Source organism: Platichthys flesus, chromosome 14, assembly GCF_949316205.1.
Source record: "Platichthys flesus chromosome 14, fPlaFle2.1, whole genome shotgun sequence".
NCBI lineage: Eukaryota > Metazoa > Chordata > Actinopteri > Pleuronectiformes > Pleuronectidae > Platichthys > Platichthys flesus.
Window position 1 is genome coordinate 17683942 of NC_084958.1, and position 17455 is coordinate 17701396.

Here is a 17455-nt window from a genome sequence, read left to right on the forward strand (position 1 = left end):
TCCTCGCGGTTCTGCGCGGTTGCACTTCTTCACCTTGCCCGACTCAAGTCTTGAAGAGAGTTTAATGTGTGTGAACAGTTTATGCCTATAAGCGCATTTGTGTGTGTGTTCCTTGTTTCCTGTGTGTGTGTGTGTGTGTGTGTGTGAGAATGAGTCATCCCGGAGTGACCCCACCCTGCGTGGGCGGTTGATTTGGCGGGCCGGGAGTATTTGGCCTCTGTCAGTCTGCCTGTCCCAGAAAGAACAGCTCACATAACTGGCCTCTTTGTTCCTAATGTCACTCCCCTCACAGGAAGAGAGGAGATCCCGTCGCTGCGTCTCGTGCCCTCTGCTCGTGTCTTTCCCCGCTGCCGCCACGACTCGGCCTTGAACCCACGCCGTGTGTTACTGAGGCCCGCCCGTCACCCGGGTGCAATACCCGACTTGAACCAACAGCATCAGTTGTTCATTTCAGGTTGAATAAGACCGTCTCTGGGCCTTATTAACCTTCACAGAGATCTATCACTAGTGAGGAATTATTGCACTTTAGGTCCTCTGCTTCCTTCTGTAATAATGTGCTGCTCATTTCTTTTGATGCACTTCGGGCACATGATGAAACTCGAGCTTTCGAGGCAGCGATTTGAAGTAGGTTTTTGTTTTGAACCACTTTTAGCTGCGACTCATGTAAATGTCAAATGAAACACAAGTGTTGTACTCGAGTCGAGGAGAAGCAGGTTATTTTACTCTAATGCTCGGGTGTCACACTGGTTCAGAAGCACTCTCATGTGGTTTGACATCAGATTATAACATCAGATAACCTTGTGCAGCATCAGATCCGCATTTACAATTTGTTCTCTCCCGGTTAGAGAGTGAGCGCAGCGCTGTGGTGGTTCATTTACACCACCTCATCTAAAACAAGTGAATTTTCCTTTTCACTCAGGACCCGTTTGCAACAGTAACAGGAACGTTGCGTCCTCAGATTCTTTGTGGATGGTCATGGACGATAATTATTGTAATGATGTTCTTCCATTCAAAATAATGAAATCAGAAGAATTCATCATGGTAATATATTGTATTTGCCTCTACTAATGAAAGGGCTGTGTTTCCACCCCTGTCAGTTTGTTGGTTTGTTGGTTATAAAGCAAAAAACAGCCGTGAAGCATTGTGAAAGGATTTGGCTCTGGTCAGGATCTTTTTAACACTTTATTTTACATTGCAAAATATATTTTCATTGATTTCCCAGGTAATGAGTCATGGTCCTTTAATAATAAATTCACTTTCAGGGACCTGATGTGAGTGTGTAAAAGTTTGTTCAGCTTGTTCAGCCTGATTGAATTTAATTGGACTGTTGGGCCTTGGCAGAGGTGTGTGCTCTGCTGACTCCTACTTTAGGTTGTGGGTGACGGTTTATTATGTCACTTACACAAACACATTTTTATGTGAACGTTTTTCTCAAATGTTATTTTCTCCCCTGCTCAACTTTGTCAGAGGTCAGCTCTATGCCTCGTGGTTCTATTCTGCTTCCTCGGCGTCAATGAGCGGGACCTGAGTGGACTCACGTCTCTGAAGCTTTTTGTTTTCAGAGCAATGCACATGAAAAATCCAGTCTCTTAATTATGCAACAGCAACGGCGATTGAAAGCAGAGATCAACACATTAATACATGCGACTAATATAAGCTATTAGTGGCCCGGGTGAATAAAATGTTTTGGCAAATGGTTCGATCAGATGCAGATGCTGCCGTCACCATCCCGCAAAGTCAGCTTATTAGGAAAAGGTGACACTCCGGTCTGTTGTGTGTTTCTGGTCTAATTGAGCACACTCGAGCAGAAGCAGGGGCCACTTTGCACCGACTCTCACCACAACAGCTGCACTTTTTTCCAGCGTAGTTAAAGACGATTTACTGCATCGGGTCAATTATTTCCTTTCATTTCCGTGGCAATAACTTAAGTAAAGTTTGTGTCAGAGCTTCTTAGGAAGGAGGTTTACTGCAGCTGAACAGATTAGAACAAGGTTGGGTTCCTGTCCTTATCAAAACCATAAAGAGGAAGGGTTAGAGGTAAGTGTTCTGGCTTTTGTGACTAAGTCCTCAGTCACAAAAGGCACGCCCCAGTAACACAGAGATGAAGATTAATTTGGTTGTTCTTGTTCCTCACCATGAAAGAGAACAAGGCTGCAGAACAGGTGTGACCATCAACGTCTGAATAATCATCCAATATTTCAACACAGTGATTCAGAATCAAAATGATCAAGAAGGCTGGAAAGATGTTGCACAAGTAAATGAAGAAAAAGATTTAAAAAATCATGAACTAAATGTAGTATATTCGTCTTCAAAGAACTGCATTAAGGTAGGTTTCTGTTTAAAATAGGGCCAGGAAATAACAAATGGTGAGTGTGTATGGCAGCAAGAATTTATAAGAAACCCAGTAAAAATCAGAGCGCATGGGTTTTTCCTGGGACATTTGTAAAAATGTTTAAAAAAAAAAACCCTAAAAAAATGCAAGGGAGTAAAACAGATAACAAGTTACTGAGCAATATTTGGATAGGGGAGTGTGCTGAGTGATCACATTTGTAATTGGTTAAAAGAAAGACAAGGCAATGATTTAAATAATGTATCTGCCGATTAAACTTTTCATATTTCAAATCAGGAAAAACTGTTTTGCTGCTTTGCTTTGCTATTTTTTTTTTTTTTTCGCTGATGGTTCAGTTACATTTTGTCTGTCAAGAGCTGCCCCAGTTTCACTTGTGCTCATGTCATATCATGCCTTTTAATTAAGATTTAACAGGGAATACAGCAATGCATGTCAACATGAGGTCATAAGCCGGTGTCCTGTTACACTGACATGTTAACAAGGCAGGTGTTAACCCGTGAACGTCCGACAAAACCCTGACTTCTGCTCTGAGAATCTGTCAGTGTTGGTCCAGATCTACTGTTCACTGCAGCTTTTAAGGGTTTTTTTCTTTCACAAATGACTTAGTGTATTTCGTGCTGTGACAACCAGTGAACATGCCGTGTTATCTCAGCACGTGTCCGAGCCCCACTCGACCGAGCCGCCCTCTGCTTGTGGTTTGCAGGCTGAATGCATCGCGGCCTAATCGTCGTCCCGTCATCGGGCGTCTTTGCGCTCAGCAGTTCGCTGCAGCTGCACTTTCTGCTGCATGAGGGCCTTGTCTATTGAAATCCTCCCGCTTCAGCTTGGCACCATCTGTTTCTCGAGGGGGAGCCGTTTTCAATGTGTCAGCGCATCTAACTATCACCGCTGTAAGAAAACACAGGGAAAAAGTCTCAGACGCACAACAAGCTGCTGCGGGAGCCGCGTGGCTCCAGCTCGTCCTGCTCCCAGTTATGAGTGTGTGCTGCTCGTGCTCTGCGTCCTCGTCTTTGATGTTTCATGCGAGCACAGAGGGTGAAGCCCAGAGCTGCTGGCCTGCAACCAGATCAAGTAAGTGTGCGGCCATGTGGGCCTCTTAATGTCCCTTTAATGCCCACAGTTAGGTTTCAGCCTTGAGCGTAATGCCTGCAGCTACCCTGGGGCAAACAACATTTAAGTGAAATGTTTACTGGAGCAGCTACCAGAAACTACTGCATAATGTTTTTTAAATGTGCTGTTTATTCCTAATATTCACCCCCTCTGTCCATTTGTGCATCACTCATTCTAATTGGCAAACTTGCTTTTTGTCTGGGTTTAAGGCCCAAAAACCATGTTGATACCGTTCCAACAATACTGAAACAATATGTATATGAGAAATCCTCAAAGGACTCCATAAACAACACAGCTGGAAGCACAGAAAAGTCAATAAATCACCAAGATCAGACCTGCCCATTGAAAGTCACAAGCACAGTAATATTCTGGCAGCATGTGCATTGAAAGAATGGTGCTGTGTTATTTTATCTGTGTTCTAGTGCCAGGGAACATTAAGCTTTCCTAGTATTTAATGGCACGTGAGCTAGCGAGGCAGAGAGGTCAAATGTACAATTTAAAGGCAATCTGGAAATATGGAAACACTTAAATGGGGGCGGGTCTGCTCCATTAGTCCTGTGCTGTGTGTACAGCCGCCGAGCCGAAGCAGCAATCGTCTCACTGATCAGATTCTAGGGAGGCAAATTGTCTTTGACACCCTCACTGGATTAAATCTTTTAAAAGCAAAAGAAATGGCCAAAAATAGTCAACACCATGGTTGGAGGAGTGGATGAATGTAAAGAGTCTGGAGAAAATCATTTATATTAACCAGTAGAGTGTAAAACAAGGCTCATGTTTCATGTATTTTCTCTACGCAACCCTCTGCAGACAATGTTTTAATTATTCATTACATTTATTTATGTATTTATTAGTTATTGATCATTTATTCAGTTGAGGGAGTTATGACTACTCACTTTATTTTTTATAAGGACACTTTCTTCTTTTGTTCTAAGTGTTTGCAATCTAAAGAGATTCGATATCAACTGCAGGATAAAAAGCAATAAGGCCAATTGGCTGAATCGGACAATCTCAACCAATATGCTGATGACTGGGCGCTCTGGGTCTGTGCTGGCCAGTCACACCTGACGCCTCCTTCCACTCGTCCTCTTCACTGAGGGCTCCAGTACAGACAAGAACGTGGTGGAAACCGTCCACTGCATGTGAGAAATGAATACGCCCATTCACTCGCGGTGAATCTCCCAGAGAATCTTCTGCCGTGTTCTCACATCGACTCGAGTTTTTACAAGGCTCTCACGCAACCATTTTACAGGATGTACGGAGATTACCCAGAGTTCAGTGCAAGGCTGAAAGCAGCTACAGAAAGGTGGTGTCACGTGTATCTCCATGTGCATGAGAGCAACAAAATGTGTAGCTGCAGACGTTCTCTTGCTGCAGTGAAGGCACTTTGTTTTTTCAATGGAGACAGACAATTATGCAATTAAGCCAATTGAGCTCAATGTGGTTCAAACAATAAGCCGATGACTGTGCTAAGTCTGTGTGAACTGACCAGTCACACCCAACGCCCACTTTCACTCGTCCTTTTCACTCTGTGCTCCAGTACAGACAAGAATGTGATGGAAAACATAAACAGCGTGAGCTACATCAGGGTTCATGTCGGGCTGAAAAGCTTTATGGGAACAAGCAGCGGCAGCATGATGGTTTAGTGACTCACAAATTGGAGCCATTTACTCTCCACTTTTGTTTATAATGCCCACATTGTACGTCCTGCTGCCCGCTGACAGATGCGTGTCAGGTCCCAGGTGTCCAGGTGACTAATCCTCAACTGAAGCACAGCGGCTTTAGATCAATCATTTGAGGAAATGTCATCCAGTGCTGCGCTCCGGAGAACCACCACTCAGGAAAAGTCATGTCCTTTAAGAGATAACACGGGTCATCCGGTTCGTGTACACAAAATGCACATTATGATTCAGGATTGCTTTCCCCTCCCATGGTGTGATGATCCATTCTGAAATGGTAATTACCTCTTCAAGCACAATGATTAGTTTCTTCCCTGTTCTGATTAATTACAAATGCTGAATCATTTGAAGGGCCTTGCACATTTCTGATTATATCTATCTTCCTGGTCCATGTTCTCCAGATGTACGGAAGTGTCTTTGATATTCTATTTCATGAAGCCCCACCCATAGTCGTCTATCTTTATATACTCATTTATACAGTTTCATGTGTGGTGCCCCTTACTTTCCCCAAACTTCAATCACAATCACTACGATCTTTGCATAATGAAGTGTCGTCACCCGTCTACCACACAACCACATTGACAAATAACCCATTATCTTTCCTGCAGAATTGTTGATTTGCATGATTTGTCGCTATTTTCATATTTTGTTCTGGCAACCACTCTACATTCCTCACATCTGCATCCTGTTCATGAAGCCACAGTGCGTAGTCTGTGACCTCCTCCCTGTTCAGGCTACAACTCTTGTCATTCCAGTTTAAACAAACCGAATAACTGAATGAACGGCCGCCGTGTCGACTTTGTTTAATCACTGACAGTTTTATGTTCCGTCTTGTTCACCTATCGTGCCTCATAAATAACTAAAATGGATTTTGACAGATGCTGTGTTCTTTGGCCGACCTCAGCATACTATTATTCACCCAGGGTACAAAGTGATAGATGGAAACTTTACATGCAACAGGAAAAAAAATCTAAAATAAAGCTATTTCATGAATGAACAACGCAGCAGGTGGTTATCGGTTCAGACACTTAAATTTAAAATGGTGTAGCAGGTAGAGCCAGGATGTAACGCATTCATTCTGCGGCGGAGATCACATCACATCACCGGGATCGGCCCTTATCACTACTAACTCCCTCAACATCTTAGTTGGTATCTTCTACGTTTGAGATGTTAGAAGCATCATCAACTGGCTCAAGGTGATTCCTCCAGGCGAGCTGCTGATGTTTCCTTTACGAGGAGCCAGGCAGAGGAAGTCTCTCTCTCTTTTGAATTCTCACATACTAGTGAATGTCTAAAAGTAGCTTTTGAGTCAAAATGCAGAGAAATTAGTAAAAACCCTGTTAAATCTGCACTTCCTAAAGACCAGATCTTCATCCTCATTCCTTGAATCAACTTTTATAAGCAGATGGTGAAAGTTCCAGTTTGGTGGATCTTGTTTTGTTTGTTATTGTTTTGTTTTAACAATAATTTACTGGCAGTACACCACAGTATATTAAGATATTTCTGATGGAAACCAACATCTGCACCAGTTCTCAAATTTCTAAATGTTTTCCTTCCCTCCGAAACACTGGAAAGAACATAATTCATCCTGAGACCAAATGACAGGCTGCAGAGTAAACAATTAGAAGCCATGATTCCTCGTACTGTACACGGCTGGTATCTGGAAGTGTGTGTGTGTGTGGGGGGGTGTTTTAGATCTTGTTTTGGTTCTTGAGTATTGTAAACACAAGACGTTGACGTAAAAATCACCACTGGAAAATCACACCTGAATCCTTTGTGTAGACTTCTGGGAACACACACACACCCACACACACACACCAACAGAGCGGGGTCTGTCGCATTGAGCCATGTGTTTGTGGATATCTGTTGGCATCTGGCTCCTATTTCCTTTCCTCCATGTCACAGGCGCAAAGGCTTTGAGCATGAGTCACAACCCTCAGACCTCCGGGGCATCCAGGCTTGCCGCTAAAGACACAATACACCATCACACAAAATGTCACCACCATTTTGCCAGACTGCAGTAACACAAGAATCCGACTCAACGCTTACAAAACGTCACTGTGGGTTAATTTACCCCCACGATTTGACACCTTCCTCCTTGTCTTCTGTCTTTTTTGCTTCTGTTCTACAGCTTTGATTTGTATGATTTCCCCCACTCTTCGTTAGTTTCAAAGATGCAACAATCCGCCCCCCCTTCCCATGAAGTATTTGTCTCCCCGGCAGATCACGAATGTGGATTTCGTGTCTGCCTCGCAGCCGTGATGAGCGGGATGTTTTTTTAATTTTTTTTTATTTTGTGGCTCACAGGATCTGCCCTGATTGCACAAGATGTCAGTGAACAGTAACACAGGAAAGTAAACGCATAAACAGAATCCAAAAGAATTTAAAAGCAGCTCTAAGAACGGCTAACGGGTCTGGATCCAAACAACGCTGGATCTAATGTTCCAGGGAGAATAGAAAAATGGGCTTCATATGATGTGTTAACGCCATCCCACATTGAGTTTTACTCAGTTCTCTAAATTTATCCTGATCTCACTGTTTGGATTACTCCTCATTATTACAAACAGATTTTTCCACAAATATCGTTTTCTGATGCAGACATGCGAGCCTCTGTGTTTTGGACGCTGTGATTAGTAGTGGAAGTGGTGGAACAACACCGGGGCCAGAGGCCATGCTTTGTTCTGCTGCTCCGCTCCAGTCCAGTCCCGCCTGGAGGGACCATTCTGAGGAAGGTGGCCAAAACAATGAAGCGCCGACTTGACTGTGAGTTGCACATGCAGGCGATCAGCCCAACGTATTCACATCTGCAGCGTGAAGAGGATTGAGGCAGATAGCAGAGAGGCCATCGAGGCTGTGGCGCTGGCAGGCGTTCTGAGTTGATGGGTTGATGAGGATGTTTGAGTTCACTGTGTTTCACTGACTCTGCTCTTATCTCATCCAGGTCTGAAAATGTAGCCACAGACCTGAGAGCTGCAAAAGTCAAAAGTCTCACGTGAAGACACAGTAACTTTCTGTCTGTTGTGTCCAGTGGTGGAGGAAGTACAGAAACATTTTACTCAAGTAAAATTACGAATAAATGGACAAGCAGTAGTACTACATTGATTATTCTACTTGAGTATAAGTAAGTACTTGCTTTTAAAAACACTTGAATTATGAAAAGTGAAAGTACGTGCTGAATGTAGCCTCTTCCACATATGCAACACTATACTACATCATTATGGCCGATATATAACAATTTACTTAAGTGCAGTAATAGTGTAAATGTACCTGTTGAATCCCACCGCTGGTTGTGTTTCAAATGAATTGTACAATGTGATCTATTTTCCAAGATCTATGTTTTCACAGGGAAAAACTGACGGATATTATTAAAAACAACTACATCACATAAGAAGAATGGTAATTATTTAGCAGGTGCAAGTGGAGCTAATTTAAAATTACAGTACGGTCATATATATATTATTTTTTAATTTTTTTATTTTTATTAATTATTATATAATTAATTTTATTTAAATCTTAATTTTCTAGATAAAATCTCATAACATGAACTTTTAAATCCAACATCTGATTGAAGAAATTAAGAAAATTTAGAAAAGTGCACTCACATATAACATAGTTTATTTATGGTCAATGTTCAGTAAAACATGTCTCTTATTGAAGTTTTGCACATACAAAAATATATAGAATATACATATTTTAAAAAGTATTTTAAAAGTAAGAATGAATCATCCTCAAATGACAAAAAGAAAATATTTGTATAAGTATATTGTAGAAAAAATATGCCATTTTTTCCACACTACACAAATGCACAGAATGACTGAATCCAAAGAAACAGGAAAACAGTGTTTTCTCCCGCTGGGGTCAGAAGCAGTAGGAACCTGCCTCCGTCTGCTCTGCTACAACTGTACCGTTGTCCAGTCAGCCAGCTGGTCCCGACTGTCAGCAGGACCTCGACTGGAGCAGCTGATGGCAGCCAGATGGTGAGATGCAGAAACACACACACACATCCACACACACACACACACAAAACAAGATGCGTGAGTATTACATCCTCCACTGCGAACGACTCGCAGCTACCTCACTTGAACCCCGGCTACATGCTGCTTTTATTTCACAGGCATGAGGAAGAGCTCAGAGGGAGGAACATGAACTGTGGCTCAGATGTGTACAGTAATGTGTAGCGTCAGTAAAACACTGTTCCAGATTAGAGAGAAGTCACAATAGCAGCACTACGCTCATGAAACAGGTCAAAGCAGTTCTACACTCAGCAAAACTCAAGCTCACATTTCATCTTTTTTAAGGATTTTATTTTCCTTATTCAAATTCAAGGTCTAACAATGTGGGATAGAGCCAAACATTTTATTTTTGATAAGATAAGAAAATCCTATATTAGTTCCACAATGGCAACATTTCCAATATTACAGCAGCCAGAGTCCAAAATAGGCTTCAGTAAGTACTAGTTAGTAACATGCACTACTTAACTGTAAGGAAATATAACAAAATACAGAAAATATAAATGGAATGAAAACTAACACATACAGTGTGAAAAAAAGTAAATACTGATAATTATATATATAACAAACCTGATGTTATGTGTTGTATTTCATCACTTTGCTCATATTGCCATTTATGAACATTTGTATTGTGATAATCATTATCGTGTTATCACCCGGTCCAGCTTTTTATAGATATTCACTCTACTTTTTTTGTGTGTTTTGCTTGATTAATCACACCTTCAATGGTATTAAGAAATATACCTGAATGATCACTAAACATAAAATCTTAGTTTAAGTACATATAGAAAGAAAAAAAGAAAAAAGAGGAAACTTTGCAGCTGTCACCACAACTTTTTCATTTTGGATTCAAGCTCTTTCTCGAGATCACACTAAGTTTTTATTTTTATATTCTTACCCAACTGACTAGTATTATTGTGGAGGCTATGGCAGCAACATAAAGCTGGTAGGTGTGTGTTACTAGTTTCTCCTCTGTAAAAGTTTTAAAGTTAAAGTTTTAGTTTTTTTAACATAGTTTTTTTAAATATACATGGCAATAAAAAGTTTAGTAACTAGCATAAACTAATACCTGAAAAAAGTAGCATTTGCTCATAATACAATTTATGATGATAATTTATCCACTTTAAGGATTTGGTCTAAAATGGTTGAACCTAACTTTGCAAATAAGAAAAAGAACTAGAAACACACAGTTCGAGTTTTAAGCAGATGTTTGATTCAGCTCAGATGTTACACTGTTAAGTCTGAAACCTCCGACAGGCTGTGAGTCATGTTTGTCTTTTCTTTGTCATCGCTTCATATTTACCGTCGTTAGTCACGTTAGTAAGAGGTTCGGACAGTTCCCTTTCACTGGGATGTTTGAGCAGCTGAAACGTTGCGTTTGTTCCCCGACAAACGGCTTTAACCTTTAAACCACGTGTATGGATGAGAATAAAAGATCAAATTGTTCTTGGTGCATTCTATTATTGTCATTTGTTCTACCGGGGGGGGGACATAAAAATAGTCTTAAATTCTGATGTGTGGTGAGTTAAAAGAACCTGAACTCGAATCAAATCAGGTTTCTTTGTTCACTGTGTTGTTGTTTTTTTTACTTTCTACAGGAAAATCTCAGAACCTTCTCTTCTTCTTCTGCTGAGGAAGGTGAAGCCTCCGGTGAAGTGGACTGGCAGAGAGCGGCGTGTTCATCTCCAACCATCTGGTGGAGGCTCGAAACATATATAAAAAACCTCTCCCCTACTACGTGCTTCTAACTCCCTGGAAGTGTTTCAGAGCGTGTTTCTCAATACTTAACTGTTTTCAAGCAAATAAAAGAAGTTAAAAAAACATGTGCGATTAGTTTCTGCCTCCTCATACGATGTGGGGGGGTGGGGGGGGCGGACACACAGGACTCGAACCCCAACAGAGAGAAAGAGGAGCTGGTTTCATCCCGTCATCATTTCTTTCATTAGGTTCTTGTTGATATTAGGTAACAATGAACGTCACATTAATCTCATGAGAAACCTGAACTTTTTATAGGAATAATAGAACAATTATAAATCTCTGCTTTGTGCAGTAACAGTAACCACACTGGGGTTTTGTGGTAATCGCGTAGGCTGAAATCACAATATGAAGTAACAATATTTAGTGAGCAATTATTGTTATTGTTACATTCTTGTTATTGCCAAAAAAAGAATCATTAAGGCCATGAAATTAAAAGCCAAGAACTGGTCTCTTTAGACTGTCTGGTTTTTTCAATCCTGTCTGAGACATGAGACCAAAGTCTGTTCCTTCTTTTGTTTTGTTACCTCTGCCAAGGACATTATGGTTTCGCCCCATGTGTGTCTGTTTGTTGGTTTATTTGTTTGTGGACAAGAATACGCAAAAACTCCACCCAACTTGGCAGAAAGTCCATTAAATGAAGGTGCAGATCACTTGCTTCAAAGGTGCAGCAATCTTTTTCGATTTTGCTTTGACAGTTTGTGGCCGTGAAGCTCGACTAACCCAGAATCGGCGGATTGCATTTGCCGTTGTCACGAACGCTCTGTCATTGATCGACAACGTTGATGAGTCCCTGCCGCTGCTGCCGCAGAGCAAGTTTATTAATATCGAACGTATCAAAGGTCCACAAATCCAACTAAATCTGACTCGGTTCTTCCTTTAGCCCTTAACAACACGCACGCCAGAGTGTGAAGTTGGTGAGATGTTGTCGAGACATGTGAGCCACAGAAAGAGATGCTTGGAACTACTACATCTATTTATTGAAATCGCTGCTCACTGTAGATTTACCCATTACATTACTCAAACATGATAACAGGCCTATCTGGTGTGTTTTCTGGAGGGACTATTTTCCTCGGCAGATGAATACATATTTGATGTGGTAGTGAGTAGGGACGGCACCTGTGTAATTATGTGGGATTGACTCATAATAAAATGTGTTAGTCATGGTGTCAAAACAAATGTTCCTACCGACTGAGACGGAGACGGGTCACAGATCTGCAGCTTTATTAAAATGTGTAGACGAGCGGTTCCCTGAATCACGGCTCCTGAGTCGAGCGTCACTTTAACAGACTAGCTGGTGCGTTTGTTTTCAGTTCTCTCGTCTAGATTAAAAAGCACAGCAGTGTGTGTCTGTGACTGACACAAAATGAAGTGCGGTGCCCACGTCCTTTGTGATAAAGGAACATGTCCCCCTGTGAAACACTGAAGATAATTGATGTGTATGTAATCGTTTCCTGACAGCCCATGATGCAGAGGAATAAAGCGTTATATCCAGATTACAAAATCCTCTTAAATAAAAACTGAACCTGGAGTTCCCCCGGTTGTACAAAGCACTGAATAACCGGGGGAATAACTGTCCCTCTGATATCTCTGAATGAAAGCAGTGTTTCATATTGTTCACTTTAGTTCACTACTGGTTAACTGTCCCCTCTGGACACACCCTGGACGTCTTTCCTAAACCTTTGCAGAATTAAAGTGAAATGAAATCTCCTCCCAGTCGTCTCTGGAGAGGGATCCTCTATAAAAGGGCTTCACAGTGGGGACCACCGTCCGTGCTCGTCATCCTGACAGTCTCTGTTTGTTATTCCAGGCAACTGCGCTGCCAGTGGGCTTCCAGCGCCCACTGGCAGTCTGCTTCAAAACGCGTCTCTCTGATTCCCCGCCACAAACTGTTCCCTGAGACTTAATCTGTCCGTTCTCTGCACCGCCATCCCCACCCCATCCCCTTGCTCATTTACCCGTGAGTCATCGCTGTGGTTTGGGCCGGGGATCAAGCGAGCGCAGACGGATGAATGTGTCTAGGAAACAGAAATGCAGTTGGACCCGAGGGTTTGAGGGAAGCCGGGATACAAACCGCGACAAAGTTTCTCGTCTTAATCGTGTGCCAAAGTTACCGTCCAGTCATTTCTTATTCGGCGGTTGAGGAGAAAGTGAAAAACCAGGATGTATCATTTTTTAATGTGTGTGTGTGTGTGTGTGTGTGTGTGTGGGGGGGGGGGGTTACTATGTGAGGCTCAGAATTAAAGAGGCAAAGTGAATATTTGATTCTGGTTTAGTGCTGAAAAACAAGGTTCAGAGTGGGTATCAAGTCCGACCGCAGTGGGGGAAAAAGTACTTATTGTCACAGCAGCAACAAATACACAACTCATCATGAGTAGTATATAGAAACGAGCAGTAAAAGAACAAATGTGAGTGACTTGAGTCATTGTTTACAATGTGAGATGAAATCTGCAATATGAAGAAAAACCAAATGCACTGTGGATTAGTCTTGAGCTAAAACGTTAAACTAAATATTTAGTTGCTCTGCGTAATGGGCCTTGTTATGAAGTCTTAAGTTGCAAATGATTTCTTTATATTGACTTAGTTCTCAGCTCAAAAATGTTAAATCACTACTTATAGCGAACTGAACCAGACGTTCAACCGTGTTTCAGTTTGAATCTTTTATTCCAAAGTCCGATCAACTGCTAAGAGAACGAATCTTCTGATGATGTGATTACATTCGTGTGATTCAGAGCCCTGAAAAAGATTTACCCATCAGTACACTATATATATGTATATGCATTCTGGAATTTATTACAATCATTGTGTCCCTGTCATTGTCCTTCTACCTTCTACCCTTTGCATGTTAGATTATGGCATAAATTACGTCTATATGAGTATAATTATGTCCAACAATCCTGCATCTAATTGTGCATCACAATCGGTGTGTGTTAAATGTGTATGATATATGTGCATATCAAAATGTAAGATTTTAATCCCACTTCTTCATGTACTTTTGTTTATTTATTGCTTGTGTTATTTTGTTTGTTTATTTGTTTGTTTTATAAGTGGGTATAAATCTGTAGTTTTGAGAAGAACTCACTACAACACAACTAAACTCCAGTTTCACCACAGTTACTTAGAAAAGAAAACAAACACAAATGTAAAAATTATTACAGGAACAGCTGGAAACATCTGTTGATTTTATAGTTTTTCCTACAAAATCAATATTTGCAGTGTAATGAAGTTTTCACAAACACTCATGCTCAAATTTTGGCTCTGGAAAATAATATGGTAAACTTAACAACCATTTTTATGGTTCCTGAATGATCTGGTCATTAACCCTTCGGCAGTGGGTTGAGGTGAGGGAACACCACCAATAACAGCCCTTTTTTTTTATGGCTAATTGCTGGTGCTCTGAGTTTGAGCTTTTACTTAAGTCTCAAGTTATTTAGAAATGAATTTCATTTTAGAAGAATCCATCACTATGTGTCTCGCGCTGGTTCGGGTTCAGACTGAGTGGTTTCTGGACGCCTGCTGATCGTGATGCCAGCGCACTGTGGTGTTCTGGCAGTGAGATTTACAGGCCTCGTGCTTCACGTCTTGTTGGGCTGCGGAGCTGAGGGTGAACTTTAAAGTAGAGTTTACAAGCCACAAGTGGCAAAATGCTTCTCATTATTCATTTAAGCGTCATATTCAGCTTTGTTTGCTTCTGGCTCGTCGTAAATCTGCAACGCCAGGTTGGGTGACATCTCAAAATTAGCTGTCAGACTGTTATACCTCGAAATCCAAGGCTCTCACTCACACGGAACTAGACGACTTGGACACACTAACTCGTTTTAACACTAATAAGGTTTCCCTCCTGGAGACATCCGTCTATTCTCCTGTAATTGGGTGTAGTTTTCATGGCCGTCCATTCAATTCTGCCTAATTGGTGTATTTTTCACGAACGGACTTGACAAACCGGCCGAATCAAATAACCACCCTCCCTTTAGTCCCATGTCAAAATATTGAATCTTTATCTGGAGCACGTGAAGTTGCAGGGGGTTAACGTAAGCCAGATCGTAGTTAATCTCAGCTTGAGTCAGGCCTCATTATAAGGCAACGGGGGAGAGATGCTGCAGGCCCGAGCCCCGGCTTGCAGCCCTGTCGTCTGCATATATTCCTGGATGTGGGAACATTAGTACTGACAGGGACATATATTGTTACGGCTGAAATTGCTGTGTAGCACAGACTACCTTTGTTTTGGTGTTGTTTACCATCACAAAACCAAAAGGAACCTGGAGAAAAGAAGCCAGTTATAACTTGTATACGGATACTTACCTGCTATGTTTCATTCTTTTGATATATTTTCCACTTATTTTACCCCCCCCCCCAAAAAAAAAATGTAGAAACATGAGGCCATATCATGTTGCACAATTTTGCTGTGTACAAGAGGATATCATTTTCTTCTCACGCTCTTTTTTACAATCCAATCCGAGATCCAACCCTTGAGCCGACTGAGATCCCAACCTCGTGCAACCCCCCTGAGGTTTGAATTCATTACACTATGAGGGGGTTGACATATTTTTATATCTGTAAGCCTCCAATTATTTTAGTTTGTGGCAGTGGGTGTGTTATAGATCTCGTTAGCTTTGCTCGATAAAGAGGAGGTTTTCTTTTATGGACCACTGCCGTGCTGGAGAGGCTCAGTCAGGGTGTTCCAGTGGTAAACTGCAGAAGCTACTGCAGATGAATCCCAAACACTTACACCCTTAATATACTTTCTGTTCATTGTCATGTTTCAACTTTGGACAGAAACACTTTTTCTCACACAAAGCAATGCAATCTTGCGTCTGCACAGTAAACGTAGCCAAATGGGTAGATTGAGCAAACTATATAGATTAAACAATACTATAAAATGTCAAAAATACCTTAGTTCATGGATCTTTTTATTCTTTGGACAGGCTACCTGTTTCCTAACTGTTGGTAAGTAAATGAATATTTCCCAAAATGCCTCACTAAGAAAGAAGTACCAAAAGGGTAAAATATAAACCTGTTGTATTGAGGCGTCAAAATGCAGTCATACATTTTACAATTTGCCACAAAAAGTGCACAAGGCCTAGAACACTATCAATTTCATGATCACAAGTTTCATTTTGTTCACCACAACTGAATAAAAGCAACAAATCAATCTTCTTTCTTTATTTGTACTGCCAGCGTGGCATTAAAAGTCTATTTAAATCGTCCACACCCTCTTTCGGATTTTCTCTCTCGGTGGAAATAAGGGAAGTGTGCCATCCGGTTACTGGAAGTGCCAGCCGGCCATGTGGAAAGTCTGCTTCAGAGTGGTGTTTAAAAGAAAAAAAAACTGTGCATGTACTCTCATTCTTTCGTGTGTGTCTCAGTGTGTGTGTGTGTGTTTGTGTAGACTTTTGGAGGTAAATCTTTCTAACTTGAGTCACTGATCTCATTCTGCTCAGGGCCTGTAACTCTGCCCTGTTGCACGTTTGAAAAAAAGCATCTGAAATCGGTCCATTATTGATTTTAAGCCGAGCGAATTTTTAGGGGAAGCTAATAAGCTCAACGGCCAAGCACCAAAACAGCACCTCTGCGTCAAATTAAACATGATCATTTGTGAATATGATAACTTACAGCTAATAAAGGCTCCGTGTGTGGAGTGTGTCAAGCTGCAGGACTCCTGCTAATGGATGTAACATTAAGAAATAAATTGAATTAACCTCATTATAAACGATTGAAATTGGGGCTGCTGCTTTTACTGGAAAGTAACTTGTGTCTCAATGGAAATAAAAGAAAGAAAAGATCCAATAAAGAGCATTAACTCCACAGAGCAGAGGGATATTGCTGCAATTCATGCAACAAATGTAGCGGTGGTTTATTAATCTCCATGTGCGTTAACAGATTTCCATTTTGTGATAAAAAGGACACATTTCTTTAAGATTTTCCAGATCACTGTTCATTAATCTACGTGGAAAATACTAAACTATTTGTGATTCGAGTTGAAATACTTGCGGTACAGTTTGGGCAGCATTTATTTACAATAAGTTGGTCGACATACACAGGGCCCCTGGTAGAAGGATGGGGGGGGGGGGGGCAATAGCTTGCTTTGATTATCCTGTTGCAGCGCCCCGGATCTTAATTATCTATCCAAACACCAAAAAGGTGAATTTGTGAATGAAAGCATGATTCCAGCCAAATTATTCCATTCTATTCACTTTTGGTAAATGATTGATTTTTTGGGGGGGCATTTGCATTATGTTTTCCCCATGTGTGTGTGTGTGGGGTGTGTGGGGGATGGGGGGGGGGGGGTGGATGGGAGAGAAATACATTGAGATTTCACATCAAATCACTCACAGACACACACTTGTATTTAAACATATCCATGCGATCAAATTACATCGGTAAAAACACACTTTCAAATGAAGCTGATGACACATTGAAGACGCATGTGGAGAACGCTGTGTTTGAACCCCCATCTGTTTTCCATGAGGTACCTCTCTGCTGAGAGGAACTTGGAGAGAAGCTATAAAACGGAAATATATGACATAATTTCTATCAGATGTGTATCTCGTGTG

The 17455-nt window shown here is 41.3% G+C and overlaps 1 long non-coding RNA gene across 1 annotated transcript; it reads left to right on the forward strand.

Annotated features, from left to right (window-relative positions):
* The first annotated feature begins 8847 nt into the window (after positions 1–8847).
* LOC133968729 (uncharacterized) lies at positions 8848–10939 on the forward strand. Its single transcript, XR_009924127.1, has 3 exons — positions 8848–9113; positions 9251–9303; positions 10745–10939. It is a non-coding gene; the product is annotated as an uncharacterized LOC133968729 (long non-coding RNA).
* The last annotated feature ends 6516 nt before the right edge of the window (positions 10940–17455 follow it).